The sequence below is a fragment of the Peromyscus leucopus genome, chromosome 18, assembly GCF_004664715.2.
Source record: "Peromyscus leucopus breed LL Stock chromosome 18, UCI_PerLeu_2.1, whole genome shotgun sequence".
NCBI lineage: Eukaryota > Metazoa > Chordata > Mammalia > Rodentia > Cricetidae > Peromyscus > Peromyscus leucopus.
This window is the reverse complement of record NC_051078.1, coordinates 22,480,892-22,486,721: the sequence shown is the minus strand read 5'-3', so window position 1 is coordinate 22,486,721 and position 5,830 is coordinate 22,480,892.

Sequence of the window (5,830 nt, the reverse complement as noted above, 5' to 3'; positions counted from 1 at the left end):
CAGAGAGATTTTCTCCCACTGATTTTATTCTCATTTTGTTTGTTCCTTTCCCCCCAGATACAGAGCTACAGATATCTCAGACTGTTCTGTTCCCCTGTTAGCTGCCTTTGGAGGTAGGGGCTTTCTTCCCCCCAATCTGCCTCAAACTCTTAGCAGCTTTCACAGGTCATGCATTTTCTGGGGAGGAATCTGTCCCCTCTGTTTCTTCAGAGTCTTTCTCCCTAACAGTATCCAGTTTGGTCTCAGTTTATCCCCTTTACCCCAGAAACAGTTTCCGACACTACAGTGGTGGCTTTTCCTGCTACTGAAGGTAGGGGCTTTTTGTCCGTTTGTTTTCGGGGTCTGTGTGGTTTGCGTACAGACTGAAAATCTAACAAGGGAGGTTTTTGCCATTTCTAAACTCCCATTAGGACAGGGGCTTTGCCTCATCAGGTCTTCACCTGGCCCAGTCCCCCAGTGGGTTGCATTTATTTGTCTGGGTGCTCAAGGACAGAGCTTATGCCAGAGGCAATCACCCCTCAGGGATACACTCCCTCATCTCACCAGGAGTCAGTTGAAACAAAGCTTTACTCAATGAAATGCTTTCTCTGACAGGAAAGAAAGCTTTACTCCTGGATAGTTCTGTTCTGCCCTGGCTGGCCTCTTTCCCCAGACAGCGTTCTGACTCAGCAGCACAACTGCTTCAGACACAGTTCAACTTTACTGGTTTCCCAGAAAGGTCCTTACTCTGATAGGAAAGCTTTTTTTCAGATTTCTTTTTGTAGTTGTGGACCTATAAACCCGGGACTTGTAGGAAAGCAGATAACTGTGCCATTCCCACCGGCTTTAGCTTTGTTTGTTCATTAGCAATCTTCCCCTGGGTCCTGCACCTTCCTGCCTCAGCTCTGTGCTCCAGGAAGTTTGCCACTGCAGGAACCCTAGTATCTCCAAAATGCACTCCAACTCAGAGATGCTGGCCAGTCACCCCTGGGTCAGAAGTGAGGATACAATGCTAACAGTTTGCATTGCTTCAGGGGATCTTTGCTTAGGATAATTAGGAGCACCTTTTCATTCTGAAATGCTCACTCAGAAACAAAACCCTTGATGCCTCTGCTCAGCTGTAACTGAAAAGCTTGGCTTTTTTGCTTTTCTCAGGCAAAGTTTCCTGCCCTTTTGGGCTCTCTGTAGCTCTTCACCCACACTCTCCCAAGCGTTTCCCTCGGGGTACTCTGACCCACTGTCTTTTACCAGCTTGAAGAGACAGAGCTTAGAAGAGGTTTTTAGAAACTTGTCCCTGCCTCCTGCATTGCAGGGAGGATTGTTAAAGCTTGAAAGAACTTAGAGAGGTTTTGGTGTCTTAAGTTTGTTGTTTTCCTTTAGAGCTAATCCTAATATCTTCAGGTGATTCTAATTTTTGTCCTTCTGAGAGAGAAAGTTAAAGGCTTTAGTTTTTAAGTTTAAGAGCTTTTGAGAAAGATTAAGGCTTTTTAGAGAGATTTTCCCCCCAAATTTTCAAAGAAAAGTTTTATAGTTTAAGAGAAAGATTCCCCCCGCCCCAGGAGAAAGACCAACTTTTCCCAAAACTTCTGAACTTTAAACTTTTTGGCTTTTTACACCCCCATTTTTGCCTCAGGGAGAAATCACTTTCTCCTGCCTCTTGGACTTAGCATTTCAGCTGTCCCCAGGTCAAAAGCTTCCATAGGAAACTTTTTCTTCCCCATAAGCTCAAAGAAGAGCTTTTTTTTTTTTCACTACCCATAAAGCCCAAAGAAAGATTTTTTTCCCCAGTTTGCATTCATAGCCCTCAAAATTAGAAAATTGAAGTTTTTCTGTCTAGTTGCCTTACTTATTTTTTCCTACACAATCTTACACTTCTAAGTTTTTCCTAAACTATATTACTACCCTATACCTTATACTTATTTTTCACAGATAGAAATTGAGACAGGGATAGAAGATAGAAAATTTTGACAGAAGAGAATTTTGCTGCAGCATCGGACATCCTTCTAGTCCGCTTTCCTTTTCTCTCGAGGATAAAACCCCTGCCTCTCAATATATATAAAAAATATATATATTCCATAACACCGGCATGCCTTTCCACTGACAGGGCTGACTCCGCACTTTCACCAAAAACTCTGTAATAAAGCTTATTTTCCTTTATCTTTAGTCCCTATTACTTTGTCTTTAGTCCCTGTTCATTTGTCTTTAGTCTCCCCTTTTTTTAGTCCCCCCCCTTTTTTTTTCTTTAGTCCCTTTTTTCTTTTTTCTTTAGTCCCTGTTTGGGTGCCATTCTGTGGGGCGTTTACCCACCAACCCCACAGCTCCCCAGAGTTTTCTTGAGTGCAAGCAGCAGGAAATATTAGATAGAAGGATTTATAGTAGAGAATATTGCGGAGAGAAACAAATGGAAAATAAAGGATAGCCTCGAGAAGGCCTGGAACCTTTTCCAACGGGCCGACTGTCTCTGCCCCAGGGTTTTTATAGGGACATCAAAGGGTGGAGCAAAAGACCTCCTCCCTCAGCACAGCCAAGTGCAGACCATCTCAGACACCTGCACTCAGGCCGGTGGTCCTGATCATCCTCTATTCAGACCTGCTGGGTAAAGCCACGAGGAACCCCAGAATGGGCTCCCACACATATCTTAATTTCATCATCTTCGGTCACCTGCCCCAACTTCCTCGACTTTGTTTTGTTTTTGTTTATGTGAGGCTTTTGTTTGTTTTCCATCTTTTCAGTCCGCTTCACCGAAGTTTCTGACCTTGTAGCTTAAACAGGTACTTGATTCACAGTGACATCCGGGCTACTTCACTCATCTTCATGATTTCATCCATATTCAAGATCCCTAATCTACCTACTTAGGATTTCATTTCTCTCCAATGATTCAAAGCTGTATCGATTGCTTCAGGAGAGGTATTTGTCCAGCTGGATGACTCCCATAGGCAGCTCAGAATCATCTCCCCAAAGCTAAATTTGTGATCTATCCTCTTTGGTTACTTCTAAAAAAAAAAAAAAAATTAATATCTGGATCTTGTCTCCTTTTGGATTCTACAAGTTTCTTTGCTTTTCTGGGTTACCCAGAATTATGTTTTTGAAATAAGCAAGTGTTCTGTGTGTAGAGTGCTTACTGAGAAGCGGCTTCTCTTTTCTCTCTCTTCACGGAGCCCTGACATATCACAGAAAGTAACAAACCACCAACATCTGAACTTCTGTCTTCTAGAACGCTGTTCTGGTGAAGTATAAATACTTACTGTTTATATGTTTGTGTCTATACCCAGATTAGGAGCTCTAAGATGGGAAAATCATCTGAAATCGGGTAACTTTATTAATGAACTCATAGTCAGGTTGCTTAATTCCCAGGTGGATGGAGGGTTCTATGTTGTGGACTATTACTTTAACTAGGCAAAGATGTGTTACATTTGCTTATGCTGCATTTGTCTAGTGATGTAAAGATGTGTTGCTTTGCCTGCCTGAGGCAGCTAATTGGTCGAATAAAAAGCTGAACAGTCAAGAGCGAGACAGTAGAGGAATAGACGGGGCTGGTGGGCAAAGAGAGTAAGTAGGAGGAAGAATCTAGGCTGGGCAGGAGAGAACTAGGGAGAAAAAGAGGGAGCCAGCCATGACCGGCACCAATCAACCAGGCAGCTGCCAGACAGACGACAGACACAGAGAAAACAGTGAGAGTAAGACATACAAAATGAAAGGAAGGTAAAAAGCCCTGAGACAAAATCATAGCTGAAAAGAAACAGGTTAAAATAACTTATAAGAGATGGCTAGTAAGACTATACTCTTGCCCTCACTAACTTCAATATCATACTTTTATACAGTTTCTTGGTTCACAACTCCTGACAGGACTCTCTCTTCTCTCTTCTAGACCAATGGAAATGGGTAGATACTAATCATTTCACTCAGCTGTTTCATAGACCAGACAATAGGATGGAAACTGAATTCTAAATCTTTTTCCCTACCCGCCCAGCAAATTCACATCATCCACCCACCAACTCAATCCTCAATTGCAAAGGAATTCTCCCAACTATGTTGGCACCATAGTGATTACCAAGTCCTTTAAACTTTGCCTCCAAAACTTATCATATACAACTTTCTCCATGTGCCCTCTACCATTTTTCGTCTAATCTATAGTAGGTGTATTTTTCCAGTCCCTAATTATTTGGCCTTCAAGCCTATTTAACCAGCCACTTCTTATACCATTGAAATCCTCAAATGTTCAAAAAGAATGTTAGATTCACAGGCATGCTCCTTTCTCACCACAGGTCTTTGGTACATGGTGCATGTTGTGTAGAAACATTTGGTCACTTGATTCCTGACTCAGCCTCAGGCCTCAACCTATCACTGTACTTCAGGAGATCCATTAGATCTTGCTGTACTTTTTAGCACGGCACTTTCCCTCTTCCCTTCATAGCCCTTGTCGGAAGTTTTCATCATAGCAAATTAAATAAACTAGGCAGAAGAGGCCAGTATCGGGCACCGTCAATCATCTATGGAAGCAAAAACACGGACTTCATGGAAGAAGATGGGGGGAAACAGGGATGCTAGGAGCAGTGGGGAAAGATGATGGGGAGACTAGGAAACAAGCACCCCAATACAGCTAAACAGGGGGGAGTGCCCTGGTGTTCTACAGCACAACAGGGTAACAGTACTTTTCAACAGCTGGTGCTATATTGCAAAGTAATTAGTACAGTCCAGAGGTTCCCAACAGGAAGAAATGACTAACGCTTGAGAAGATAAAATGGCCTTGACTTTATCATTATACCACTCTGTCCATGTATTGCATTATCATACTGGATTCCATAAATAATATTTAAATTAATATATGGTGGTAAAAATTAGAAAATGAAACATAAAGGCTGCCTTCATCTGAAGAAATGGTTCAGTGAGTAAAGTGATTCCCACACAAACACAAAATCCTGAGTTCAGATCCCTGTAACCCAACTAAATTCCAGAGATCCACTCACATGACTATATCTCTCTGTTTCATCCAGTCATCATAGCATTCCATCATTGATTTACAAAATTTATTCGATTTTTGTTGGTTTGATTACAGAGTTTTCTAATAAAAAATTGATAGCCTTGGGCAATTGCCAGTTTGTGTTTATACAGATGCACTGTCTAGGATCTATTTCCTTCATGGGATGACCAAACAAAAACATCCCTCTAATATCAATATATATTGCTAAGTCTTCCTTAAGATTTCTACACTTTTTAGTCATCAGCAATAATATAAGAGACTTACCTTCACACATTTTTTTAAACAAAGTATTATTAATCTTACTTTTTTCCAGCTTGGTGGGAAAGTAATTCTACTTCAGCATTGATTTTAAATCTCCACCAGTATTATTTTTTTCTCTTTGAACAATCTGCATATGGCCCACTTTTCTTACCAGGTGTATTCTCCTATGGTTTTTCAGGAGCTTTTTACATGCAGGAATGTTAGCCCTGTCCATGAAACACCACCATTCTTGTTTCAGTGTTCATTCTTTTGACACTTCTCATTGTCATGCAGATTTTGCTCATGTCATTTTCTTATTAAATTTATTAATCCTTGTGTGGAGGCTGCTGTATATTGAGTCAAACTTAGAATGATTTTCCCCCCTGGACAAGTTGACAATTAATCTCTTCCCTCTTTCTCTGTTAGAACTTCTATTGGTTCATTTCACATATATATTATGGATTTATTTTCAGTGTATTCTGATGTCAGTGAATAAATAAATAAACACAAATAATTTTTGTTCAAGTGATGATTCAGCTGTTCCAATAGCAACCACTGAAAGTCCATCTTTGCTTTTCTGTTGACTTGAAAGATATCTTACACTATACTCCTATAAGCTTTCAGGTTTCC